The sequence below is a fragment of the Mugil cephalus genome, chromosome 3 (assembly GCF_022458985.1).
Source record: "Mugil cephalus isolate CIBA_MC_2020 chromosome 3, CIBA_Mcephalus_1.1, whole genome shotgun sequence".
Lineage (NCBI taxonomy): Eukaryota > Metazoa > Chordata > Actinopteri > Mugiliformes > Mugilidae > Mugil > Mugil cephalus.
In genome coordinates this window covers 16,699,099-16,712,750 of record NC_061772.1, presented here as the reverse complement: position 1 = coordinate 16,712,750, position 13,652 = coordinate 16,699,099, and positions in this window count along the sequence as shown.

Below are 13,652 nucleotides of genomic sequence, written 5' to 3'. Positions count from 1 at the left end.
ACGTTTGTTTTATATAACAGATGGTGAACAAAATCCACTGTGTTCCACAGAAAGAAAAACTAACACGTGTTAGATAGACACGCTTCCAAGGCTTGTATGTTCACAGCTACATTCTTGGACCTTTTGGGGATGTAAGAAGGAGCGCCTCGAGGTCCGAGAGGACGTCAAACTCATTCCTGAAGCAACATGAATAAAATTGCTGGGTCATTTCCAAGGCTGAATCTATTTCTCGTCACTTCTTAAAAATAATAGTGTCGCGAGTGAAGTGTTTCCTCGCTGGGATGCAGGAATAGGAGCAAAGAGAAACAGAAGGAATGTTGAGTTAAACTCAAACAGAGCTGTAAAAACTGAAAAGCGCTGTCAGAGAGACTGATGAGATGCAATAAGCGTTTAAACATGTGCAGAAGAGGAGAGACCCTGGCTACGCTAATCAGTGCAGTTTAAGCCGACATTAGTTTTATGATGATGTATGAAACGTATATTTTAATCACAACCTTCCTCTGTCTGACAGCTGTGACTGTTAATCCATCCAGTGGATTGTCTGATTGGCAGCGACGTCCACGGACCTCCTTGAATCACCGCGGCGCATGATGAATATGAGGTCACACACATTCTCGCAGCAAAAAGGCTGTTATGATATTTATAAAGTGCTAACCAGTCATCGGTGTGAAAAGAAGAAGGGGGGGGGGACTGTTTGTGAGGGCCGTGGTTTCCTTGGCAACCAGGAAAGCTGCAGCTCAGCTCACAGCAGCTACAATGGAGCCAGGCTTAACGAGGTCTGAGGCTGATTCTGGTCCTTAATTCTTGATGGTGGGCTGCGTGTCGCATGGTGGGCTGGGGAGGCTGTTGCTGGAAACGGATATGAAGCAGGTGCCGGGTCCGACTAGAGGGCCTGGCCGCTGGGAGCGCTGCAGCAGAGGTGTTGGCGAACTAAAGTGACCCTGTGTGTGTCTCCTCTCTAGTTGGGGACGGCTCATGGACAGATGGAGACCGGGGAAGGGGGACAGCGACCACAACAGAGCCGAGCCTCGTCCGCTGCCGAGCCGCGTGTAAACAGTCTCCTTCGCTCGTGACGTAACGTCGGCCTGCCTCCTGGACCTCCTTCCTCTTTAAATAACCCAATCGTTGCCCTGCAGTGTTGGCTGACATGTTCATTTGACTTTGTGAAATATCAAGGTTCCCCGAGTCGCAGAGAACATGTTTTCTGCACCGCTTGTCAGCATGAATTTGCATTTTCCTCTTGACATTTCACCTCCCCCTGCCCCCCGGGCCTCCCTGGCCTGCTGGATGCCAGCCGGAGGGGGGAGGCCGTGCCAACACACATCCCAATGAGGAGTGGGTGAAGGGCCCTGTGGCCCCTGGGAGGAGCCACCACTATGATACAGCTCCCCCATATAACCTCCCTACCTACCTTCTCACAGCTGTGTTGAAGTCTAAAGATAAAATCTGCATCTTTAAATTCTAACTAAAATATTGTAAAGCCACGCTACACAGCTTTAAAGCATTTCATTCCATTGTTTTAGTTTGCAACCTTTATAAAAAGGGACGCCGAGGTATTAACTAGCTGCTTAAGATCCAGATATTATTCCTCTCAGAAGGTGGTGGGGATCGAAACGGAGCCGGCAATGTTGCATAATGCATTAATACAGTTGCACACTGGCCCTTTCTGCTAAATGTTGCTGGAAGCTTTCTCTGTAGCCGTGCATGAGGGACATGACCAAGGCAGTTTTTCTGTCTGTGCTGCTCAGATGCGGCCACCTCGTGCGAGCGTCGTGCTGTAACGTATCGAATGCCAGCGGATAACGAGGCCGATCGCGGCCGCAATTATATCAGGTATCAAACGCCGAAAAGCCACACTGTAAGATCTTCCACCTGCAGGAAGCGAAACAGCCGACTTACTAAAATTAGACCTCTTAACATCCCCGCATGCCGCCTGGGTAAACACGAGCAAGCTGGGTCTGGTTCGCTGACGTCACCTCACAGGATTTGTGGGTTTTGAAGTTCAAATAGTTTTTTCACAGGCGGCTCGCTGCCATTTGGAGACACCGGCGCGGCAAAGTTTGTTGGTTCAGCTTGAAAGGCTCTCGCTCTCTCCCGACAGCCCCGGTGCCTGGCAGATGATGTGAGGTTTGACGAATCCTCGCAGCTTGAGTCAGAGTTGCCTGTCTGACATTTGCTGTCATTCAGAAGTAGGAGTTTATTATCGCTTTTAATAGACGAGCAGCAGGCCGGGTGGCAGGCGGGTGACGCGCCTGTGCACGGCAAACACAACACTTTGCAAATGCATGAACGAGAACGGGACCTACTACGCGCTAATTTGCTGGCAGCTTTTCCAAACTGGTGAACTGATTCTGTGAAACTCTCCGTTATCTATACGTCGTCTTTACCGACATGCGCTGGTGCGACGGTTGCAGAGACAGGAACGTCTCCTGTCTCACAATAAATAAACATGGAATGCTCTGTCTTTCAGGGTTTCCACCCTCACCAGTGACCCGGGCTTTGTTTCTGTGATTTAGCGAGCGTCCACGGAGGACAGACAGTAAACTGTTGTGACACATGAGGATCTGCAGCCAACCGCGAGTAATGTCAAGGTTCACGAATGCCTTGGAGACTGCAAATAAAACCGTACAGTCAAAGGCTTGTCACAACTGTATGTTCACAGCTATATTCCTGGACTTTTTTTCTTTTTTTTTGGAGGGGGGGGGTTAATGACTGCCTTGGGCTCCGAGGTGACATCCACTCATTCCCGCAGCAAAGCACGAATAGAACCGTTCAGAGCTGAACCAAAGTTTTTAGAAATAATAACCTTCAAGAAAAGCATCACCGAGTGCTGGACAACATTTTAAAAGTCGGGGGCCACTTGCTCCGTGAGGACCCGGAGGTGCCACCCATTGCCGCCGTGCACCCGCGGGGGCGACCACACACGCCGCCTGACTTTACTCCTGCAGCCTGGCAAGGAAGGCAGGGGGAGGAGAGACGCAGATGAGGACTGAAAGGCTGCGCAGTGTCGTGAGCCAGATCCTCCTAAAAAACACGGGAGCTAATGAATGCAGCCAGAAGTCAGTGTGTGGCTCAGCAGCTGCAGCTCCACAGCGCGCGCACACACACACCACCTCGCAGAAACAACCCTATACAGGAGGCAAAAGAGGCCGGAACGGCTCACCAAGTACAACAAACGCGAATGCATTTGCGTTGGATGTTAGGAGGGGAACGTTATCCCGCATTTACGGGCAGGGGAAATGTCTCCAGAACAGCTGTGTGTGTTTTTTTGTGTTTCCTGCTCCGTGTGAGTGATGTAACAGCCTCTCTACCGTGGGCAGGAATGACTCCGGGCTGCTCCGAGCACATTCACATTAATTAAGTTGATGCATCGTGGCAACTCACATGTGAAGAGACACGTATAATCACATAGCCGCAGCGAGGCAAGCTGTTAGCGAGCACACATGTTCTCCGTGATGGCCGAACAGGAGACCGTTTACAATAGATTTATTTATTTTTGTTTGTTTGTTTGTCGGATGAATACGGATGACGCCGCTTCTCCTTTGTCCTGCGTGGGTCTGCTATGATGAACTCCACTCAGGGCAGTGCTTGACCCCTTCACTTTGTCCCCTTTGTGTTCTCCATTTAATGGATCACTGCTTCAGTGGCTCAGAGCTCCTGACGTATCCCTGCTCTGGGTTTTTACTGTACGTTTTCACTGTTTTGTGCAGCAATGTGATCGCCATATCTATTTATAATCGTGCTAGTGATCATCGCAGCGTGCTGCCACCTCTGCCCCTCTCATCTGTGTGTAAGTGTGTGTGTGTTTCTGTGCCTGGAAGATGTTGCGTAATTGTATGATTGTGGTTTTCCTCATCAATTTGCGAACCACAGTGATTATGATTACCAAGTTCAATTATTATGCAGATTTTCCAGAACCCATACACATTGCAATGATCCTCATTCGAAGCAGACATTCAGCACTTAGTTCTTTATGCAGAGGCTGAGGCTGATGACAGTAAACAACAGTCATTCGTGTCACGTGTTTTAAACGGATTGCAAATAGCAGCAGATGGTGAGAAAAGGCCATGACAGTTACCTTGAACATAAAATTATACTCAAACCATTAGTTCAGAACAAATGCATCAACATTAAAACCACTGACAGGAGAAGTGAAGTGAATAACACTGACCATCTTGTGACAATTCATTGTTCTGCTGGAAAACTTTTGGACCTGGCATTCACGTGGATGTTACTTAGACATGCACCCCCACCCCATAGCAATGACACTCCTTAATGGCAGGTTTAGGAACAACTCAACTCAGAAATCATGAAAAACAGCACAAGGTGTTGACCTGGTCTTCAAATTCCCTAGATCCCAAACAGAGTAAGTATCTTCTGGGATGCATTTGAAAAGCCTGATACAGATACCTCCCCTCAACCCATAGGACCCAAAGTCCCCCACTAACAACATCCTGTTACCAGACACCTCAGAAGGTCCATGTCCATTCTCTGATGAGTCAAAACTGGTAGAGGCACAATGGAGACCTACACAATATTAGGTAGGTGGCCATAATGTTATGCCTGATCTGTGTATATATTAAATATCATAGAAAAAAAAATCCAGATGAACTCAAACTAGTGATTTTATTTTATTGTATGAAAAAATTAACGTTTGTATTGTGATTATCTAAATCTGAAACTGTGATGGAGGAAGACCTCGGTCCACTGATACTTTACGTGAGAATTACAGACAAACCGTTGCTGTTCTTCTTCTAACCCGAGGCCAGTTTTACATCACTGCTTGCGTGATTTTATAGCCCTTCTGCTACGGTGGGGTGACATTTTGGTCTGGTGGCTCTGAAGAGGTTTATTCCTGCTCAGCTGTCCGTGATAAAGAACAACCATCCCAGTGTTTTATCATTTGAAACACTGACCAAGGCCACTACCCGTCCTTCACTGGCATTAGGTTTGAATTAGTTGTGTTCATCCTGGTCCCTGCTTCAGTATTTCCCTACTCGGCTGAGATTTGTCTTCAAAGGCTCGCCTCCCGCCTCAGTCCAAGCTGGATTAATCATCACACCACACACACACAAACACACACAGGCGTGGGCAGCGACGTCGTGCATGACTCACGTGGCTCTCAAGAATGTTTTTTATTTTTTACTCTGCGCCATCTACAAGGGACGGGAGTATTAGAGGTGGCCATCGTAAAAAGGTTGGAAGATGTTCACCAACGGAGGACTCCTCAGTGGGCGGTAAAATCTTCGAGCGTCCAGCCACCACGTCAACTACACTAGTTTTTCAAATGTCTTTTAATGCTGAATGATTCTTCCTAAATGATATCTTCTTACACCTTGGCTTGCTGGCATTGTCACACATGTTGTTGTGCATTCATCCTGACGTCACCCTGTATGATATTTTTAGGCCTTCACGCTGCCTTGTCCTTTGAACCTTTCCCCAAAAGAACAATTTACATCCACAAGGGGGACGGCGGGAGACAAATGCAATGAAATCAAATGTGTATCTTCAGGTTTGAGGAAACGATGGTAGAAAAATGGAAACAGACAGAGAGAGACAGAGAGAGCCCCCGTCATGTCAGATAACACGTGACTACGAAGACTGTGAAAGCACCACATGCAGCAGCTACAGCGCGCAAACACTTTCCTTTTTTTTCCTCAAGTGCTGAGAATAAACACATTTGAATGTTGAGCGTGACGATACTGCAGGTGCACGCAAGACACGTATCTGAATGAGTGGCAAACAGTTTTTTTGATGCGTCATAAATCCGTCGGAATCAGTGTTAAATAGATGCCGTGTGTAAAAACTCATGCCATTATCGATGCAGCTCAGTCAGCCGGAGTGTTTTGTTGTGCTCTGATGTTTGTGTAACTGCCCTACTTCTCGTGACCTGTCGGCCAGGTGTGCGGCGTTCTACTGCGACAGCTCTCCCGCTCAACAGGGACGAGCCATGACCGACGTTCTCTCCTGGCTGGGAGGGAAACATCCATCCAGCCTACGTGCACACGCCGCATGCATCACGTGGCGTGGAGGCCATCGCTGTGGCGCCCAGCAACGCTAACGTCTTCAGGCAGCCTGCCACATAAATCCAACTTCCTCGTCCAATGGCTCTACCATTCGGCCCTGACTCCTCAGACGTCAACGGCCTACTTTGGGGCCTAACCTTTCCTTCACCTTCAGCTGTGACGCGTGAAGAGACGCTCCGATTGAGCCGGAGTTAATTGAATTCGGTGAGCAAAGGTCTGACGTGGTGAGGGGAGGGGGGGAAATGTTGGCATTCCAGCAGGGATGAAGATGATGAGTTTGCCTTTGGGGTGAGGGCTTGATTCAGTAGAGCATATGAGCCGTTTTTTTGGGTCTCATCAGAGCTGGCCTCATGTTCTTTGGTGAAGGGGGGGAGGGTGAGAGGTTGAGCGGAGACATCTACCAGTAGACAGGATCTTATATAAGTCCTCCTTGTGTCGTACCAGGCGAGTGGATTTGTGGATTTGAGGAGAGGGGAATTCAGGAGAGAAGACGGGAATTCAGTGCTTTGTTCTCCCCAGACAATTATATTAAATCCCAGTTTACCTCAATGACAAAAACATACATTCTTTTTGTGAATGTATGTTGGCACAGCCAGTTTGTATAAACTGTGTGTGCTTGTTGCGACTTCCCGGACCACAGTGCATCTCTACCTGGCTTTGGGGCTCTATGTGCGGATAGAAACGTGCTCCTGAGCCTTGGAGTATATGTCCTTCCCCCAGCGGCCAAAGCAACAGTGTGTAACAATATCCACGCCACTGTTAACATGCAACAATATAATCAGCAATATAACTGAAAAAATAATAACAATACAATTACTACATTAAACAGCCAGCCAGAGTGTCACTGCGCTGCGTCTGTGTTTGAGGAAATGAGTCTCCATATGAGCAGGTGGCAGCAGCTCATCATTGAAAAGAAAAAAAACACGTAGAGCTACGGCTGTCGATAGACAGATGATCTCCTATTTTCTGTTGCTGGCAAAAAACTATTGGTATGTGTCCTCTTGATTTGCTTGCCTTCATCGCTTGTTTCTCTTCTCCTGCTGTGGTTGGCTAAGGTGGACAACCAGTCAGACTAACCAGTCACTAACTAATCAACCACCTCCGCCACCGATTGGTCGACGTGCTCAATCTCAGCTACGTCGCCAACAGGGGTCCGACGAGAGGCAACAATGCACGACGCCACCTCAAAATCTAGGGCACAGACACTCGCTGGGGGCTCAACATTAACTCCCTCCCCAGCAGAAGCCTCAACAGACAGGGTGCTTTATTTAACACCGGTGGTTTATTGTATTGAATTTTTCTGCTTCGTTCGTGGCGTCCGTTTCCTCTGAAACAAGTGTAACTAGTGCACTGTGGTTGCTTGCAGAGGAACAAGGCCTGGCTGTGCTTCTCAGTACGTCTGGTGTTCTCGCGCGCCTTAACAAATGATCTTTTTGGAAAACAACAGCAGCTGATAGATTTGTCAGTTGGTGTGTGACTAGTGTCCATAGTCTGTTGTTTACCCGTGCGGCCGTCCCAGAACCTGAGCAGACAGAGGAACACAGGAAGTGACAGGATGAGGACGATTAGCCCCACCTCCAGCCAACGCACTGCACGTGCACACGGACACGCACTGACTCATACTCCGTCCTCACATGGGGAACGGCAACACGGCCTCTTTATGTGTGTGTGTATTTGGTGTTTACGGATATGAGGCCTTTAAGGAGAGCAGAGGCAGCAGCGTGTGAGGGCTGAGATCGGATGAGGTCATCGGAGATGGGGAGCTGAGAGGAATTTGTCTGAAGAAGTCAGCTGTGTGTGTGTATTTAGGAGAGAAAGGTGGAATAAGGGGGAGAGAACGGAGAGGAAATGACGCTCTTAATTGCAGCGTGTGTCGGGATGCTGTCATTTTTAAAATAATTAGGATCGGGGTCAAACTTTAGCAACAAAGCACATCCAGAAGCAAATATCAGACACCTATTTATAGCACGAAATACGTGACCGCGTGGACACGTGATGGCACACACTGGCACTTTTTTTCATCCCTGTTCCGATCCGTCCCAACTCCGCGAGGTCTCAGGTTAGAGGCGGTTCAGCTGGTCTCGGATCAGTAATGTCCGCCGGGGCCGTGTAAACATCAGCGCTCGCAAAGCTTTCAGCGGACGGACAAACAGAGCGGCAGCACGCAACGCGCGCACACGTGGTGTTCATGAGGGTGCTTCAGATGGAGCTGGGTCAGTGTGGCAGACAGCGAGGGCTGTACGTGCTGCGGGCGCCACATCGTTCCCATAAGGATCTCAAAAAGTCCAGAAAATTGCATTCACTCCCAAGGCACATGCTTTGTCTTCTGCCTCTCTTCCTTGCTTTGAATCCTAAAATATAACAAAGCAGTGCCAGAGGAGCTACGGGCCGGAGAGACGGTTTTCTGAGGTCACACTGAGGGAGCTGGTGCTCATATTGTAAACACACCAAGCCTGTGTTTATGTGAAAGTAAGAATAAGCTGGATGACTCAACCTCATGTGACTCTGCACTGGGAAACGTCATCGTTTCAGTGACAGCAAAGCCCGCCCGCATGCGTGTGTGTGCGTGTGTTCGCAGGAGAAGCAAGAGAGAGGATCGCGGCACAGACTTGGGGTCATAACTTCTGTCATAACTTGTCATTGTGCTCATGGGGGAGGGGTGTTACGAAAGATAGGAAAGAATGCATGTTGCTGGCACGGAGGCACATGTGGCAGTCTGCTCATATGTGCTATACTGTACGTGTGTTTTGTAGCTGCAGAAGAATGCTCTCATCCACCAACACCACCCTCGTAGCTGCGCTTGCAAAGATGCCAGAACATGTATTGTAGATCTACCAGAGAGTGTTCAGCAGGCTTGCATGTATGGAAAAGGAAAACTCTGTCAATCACCACGAATACACGGAGTGCAAGGCTCTGGCAGACCTCAAGGTCACAGCCATGGACTGTATGTCCATGTCCAGATGACGCTTTCGTTACGTCACCAATAGTACTCCAGGAGAGCGGTTTTGAAGCTCAAACCATCTTGCTGCTAGCAGACAATCAGCCACCTGTGAGATCACTCATCCACTATACAGACGACACCCTGGGTTTTGTTTCACACTGCAACTTGGGCCCAAGACAAGGATGTCCTCTCTCTCTGCTACCATTTTCTTTGAATTTCTTGCAGAAGTCACAAATCTCATATTTTAATTCTCAAATGCCTCCATAAATTGGTCTAAATCTACATGACTACCAATCTGTCAGCAGGGTTGAACACATCAAATATCCTGGTATTAACCTTTCCGCTAAGTCACCAGAGCTGCTCTCTCTGAATTTCACACCGTTACGAAGAAGTGTAGAAGAAGAAGTCTTCCATTCACTGGAACAACAGGCCCATTTCACTAATTGGAAGAAGAGCAGCAGCAGCAGCAGCAGCAACAGCAAAAATTTCCACACTACCATACCAACTACGTTTTTGTTATGACCCCAGTCAGAAAAGCAAAAACAGACGCACAATATGCGTAACTTAAAGTTGTGTCTAGAAGCAAAAATGAATACAGTAAATAACAGTCAGCTGGGATGGGCTCCAGCCACCCACACAACCCTAGTGAGGATAAGCAGTAGTAAACGAAATAATAGTCTCCAAATAACCAAATTGTTGAACTTTTATGTACCAGGGGGGAAAAAAACTAAAATATATAGACTGAAGGTCAATAGCAGCATAGAGAAAAGGACACAGGATTAAAAATGACTCCAGATATTCAACAGTATCAGTTTAAAATTTGATCAAATTAGCTAATTACTGTATCTACTCTTTCAAAAATGTGTTTCCTTAAAAAAAGTTAAGTAATACAGTCTCATTCAGGGCGCCAGACTTGAACTGACGTGTCACAGTTGTCAAACTGGCTGCAATTGTTCAATGAAAATAACTGCTATTCCTAATTTGTCCACTGTTTTAGTCACTCAGTGTGGTCAAATTGCACAGATTTTTCTTAAGAAATTTACATTTTTTAAGGATAGCTTATTAATTGTAACCATTCTCTTAATTTACTTGTTCTTCTTTGCACTAAAAGAAATGGAAAATCTCTGGAGTTGTCGTTATATTTAGGTTATTATATGATTGGTCTGCCCCATTTGAGATAAAACTGGACTAAAATGAGTCTGACACCCCTGTGTTAAAGGGTTTCATTGTGATTTATAAACTTTCAATTCACTGCATTTGATAGTGTGTTTTTAAAAAACATTTAGTTAGTTCTGAGTAAAAGTTTTATTTTTTCCTACTACCCTGCATTGCATACATTGTCAAAACTGCAACAGGGAGTAGAGAAATTGGGCAGAAGAAAATCCTTCTGAAGCTTTTAATGAAACTCAAAGTGGAGTATTTGAAAACTGAGACCTTTCCCCTAAAAATCCACACACACAAGCCTGGGATAATCTGCAGTAGCTTTATTATTAAGTTGCAAATGTCAGAGGACAAATTGTTATCAGAATCGCTTTGGGGATTAAAAACCGCTCCTCGGTCTCCGTCTAGCTGACCCTTCTTCACTGACCTTCACCCCATCTCCAGCCACCTCGCCAGCAATTTTTCCTCCATCTTTGTCTCTGTCCTGTTATTTCCCCGCCTGCTTTATCTCACGCTCCTCTCCTCCGTTCACCCTCGCGCTGCCAATTGTTTGCATCTAGTCATGAAAGAGAATTTTCCGGTTTTCTCATTCCATTTAAGCTCATCCAGCACTAAACCATTGTGCTCTGATGTTCCTCTCAGGCAAGAGGTCTAAATCAGGCAAGGGAGGACGGCGGGGAGGGACAGAGGGAGGGTGGCGGGGATTTGAAGGAGGCAAACGAGAGGGTGAGGAAGGAGGGGGAGGATAAGAAGGAAGGGTTAGAAGAGGGGAAAGCCAAGTGTGCGATAGCAGGGGGTTAAAGAAAAGTGAACTAAGCAGAGACCTGAGCAGGTTTAGCTCTAAATGTGGACTCACATCCGACCTGTGATCCTTTAAAACGTCTGTAATGAAAAGTCTCTACCTCATGTCAAGTGCTAATATCTCTTGTTTTCAATCATAACTTGTACTCTTTGTTTCCATTCACCCTGCAGTTAAAAGGCATTTTTTACCAAAATTAAAGTTGCACACAGATGATGTCGCAGACTGTCAAACTGTGCAAGCACTTGGGTGCCCAGTCGGTGCAAGCGTGGCAATAAAGCTTCTCTGCCTATAAGGTTTAAACCCACCAGAGCTACTTATACTAATACAAGATCACGCATTTATACGTCCAGAAGAGGAGTATGATGTTAATGCTAGCCTGTTCGCACATGGAGATAGGGGCTGCATTTGATGTAGGCCGGTTTCTTTTAAGTGGCTTTAACAGGTTGGCAGTAGTTTTAGAGAACATAAAGGGCAAGGATTAAACAGCACTCGATCGAGCATGGCACGAAAACAGAAACATCATCTTCAAAGGCCTGTTAAAGGGTTAAGCCTTGGTCTTAGGGTTGAGGTTAGAGCAAGGTTTAGCTGAGCGTTGGGGTTGGAGTTAAGCACTTCGCTGTGGAGGCTAACGTTAGCCCGTGGGCCCTGGAAAGCATTACGTCAATGAATGTCCTCGAGAAGATAGTGAGATATATATGTGTAAATAAATGAATGGCTGACTGGGTGACCGACAAGAAAAGAAGCTTAACGATGGCTTTGACGAGATTTTGTGGTAAAATACACTTCACAGCTGGCAGTAAGAAATAAGTCCAGGCACTGCACACATAGGAGATTGAGAACCATTTAAAATAATTTATGCTAATATGCTAATGCAAGGGCCTTCGCTGTTGTAAAACTGGCTGCAGGGATTTGATTCCATTCAGCAGAATTACTAAGAATCACTACACTTAGTGTATAGTGTTAGACATCGACTTCCTCATAGTGTCAGTTGTTAAATACTACAGGTGTTGACTCCATATTTACACAGCATGGTGTCAATTTTTTATTACTTACATGTAACATGAATTATGATTAAATAAAGAGCCCGTGTTGAGCTTAAAACATTTATTTTAAAATGCACCACGGTAACAAATACGAAATACATTTAAAGAAAATAAGTGTTTGCATAAGACATTAGACTCCACTTTGCATGAAACTTTCCAGATACTTTGTTTGTTCCCAAACATCAGGCAAAACGACAGAGAACGAGTCCTGTAGCTCCTACAGCAGGTGGTGAGTCGTCTCCAGCCTCCATGCAAGACTGACCTCAGAGCTTCTGCTTATAGAAACACAACATGCCTACACTCAACAGGGGAGCTCCTAGAAAGCAGCGTTTTGCCTCAGTCATTCGCTAACGTCAGGGTGGAGATCAGTAAATAATAGGTTGTGCGAAAGTGCCAAGTCATGACGCACACACATAAAACAGAGTTGTTCCGTTGGAGACAATAGATGTAAAAATATTCCACTGAACCCCAGATGATGTTTGGGTTTATTTGCATACAGAGTGCTATAAAGTGAGATGGGAACAGGGGAAGCATTTGAAGACGCATGTTAATGTCAGGTCTGACCACGCCTAAAGATGTGATCCAACGGTCCAGATCGGATCTTAATGCAAGGTCTGAAGAGGCCCTAGGGAGCGCATGACATTATAGACGTCATGACTGAGTGGCGCTCGAAAACCCAGACAGGCACAGAGAGAATGTGCCTATTATTATAGTATAAAAATACTATAAGGGCCACTAATGGCCTTCCACTGGATTGGCTGGAGGCTAAGCATGAGCTTGGTGTCTGGAGGAGGCTGAGACCTCCACCTGCAGCCACAGTGGGCTGATCATCTGGCTGCTGGGTTGGACAGGCCAGAGTCAGCGGAGGAGGTTGGACCTTAAGACCCAACCTCCAAAACTATTAGTGGGAAATGGGAAACAGGTCCTATTTAAAAACTCCTGCTGCTCATTTGATGACGTCATGATGACATCATCAAGAACAAATGTGGCCAATAGTCACGCCCCTTATGGGCATTTGTTCTTGTTCTCAATGATGTCATCATGACGTCATCAACTTACCAGCAGTTCTTATATAAGACCTGTAACAGAACATGAGAACATGTTGGGTTTTAATGAAGATGTTATAAGTGGCTTCTTCATATCAAGTTTTATTCAGACCCATTCATATGTCTCCATGTATAAACCCAAACCTGCACCAGGCATTTAAAACCAGAAAAAGACACTTGGATGAGTGATGTCTTCAAGAAAACAAAAACAAAATCCAACTGCTCTGGTTTCAACTTCATAATCAAAAGTGTCAAAGTGTCATCTTCAGCTATTTTGCTAAAAACTTAAATTCTTAAAGTTACTACATTTATTATATAAGTCTGAACATATTTGAATGTTTCCTGTTTAGTGTAAAGATGCTTTTGAGATACTTTTCTTCTGTTGAGAAAGATCCATGTCATTTTTTGGAGCACGGGCTAGCTTTGATTTCTCTTCTAATTACATGCTACTGCACACACTAAGAAGTATTCTATCTAGTAACACCAGTTTTAGGGGTGCTACTCCCATCGGTGTTCTGTTTCTGTTTTGGTTGAGCATTTACATGAGTAACATTGGTTGGTTTTTGAGAGATTTATCTATTTAAACTTTGGAGAACTTCTTCCTTTGTTCCATTGCACGCTTTTGTTCCTTTG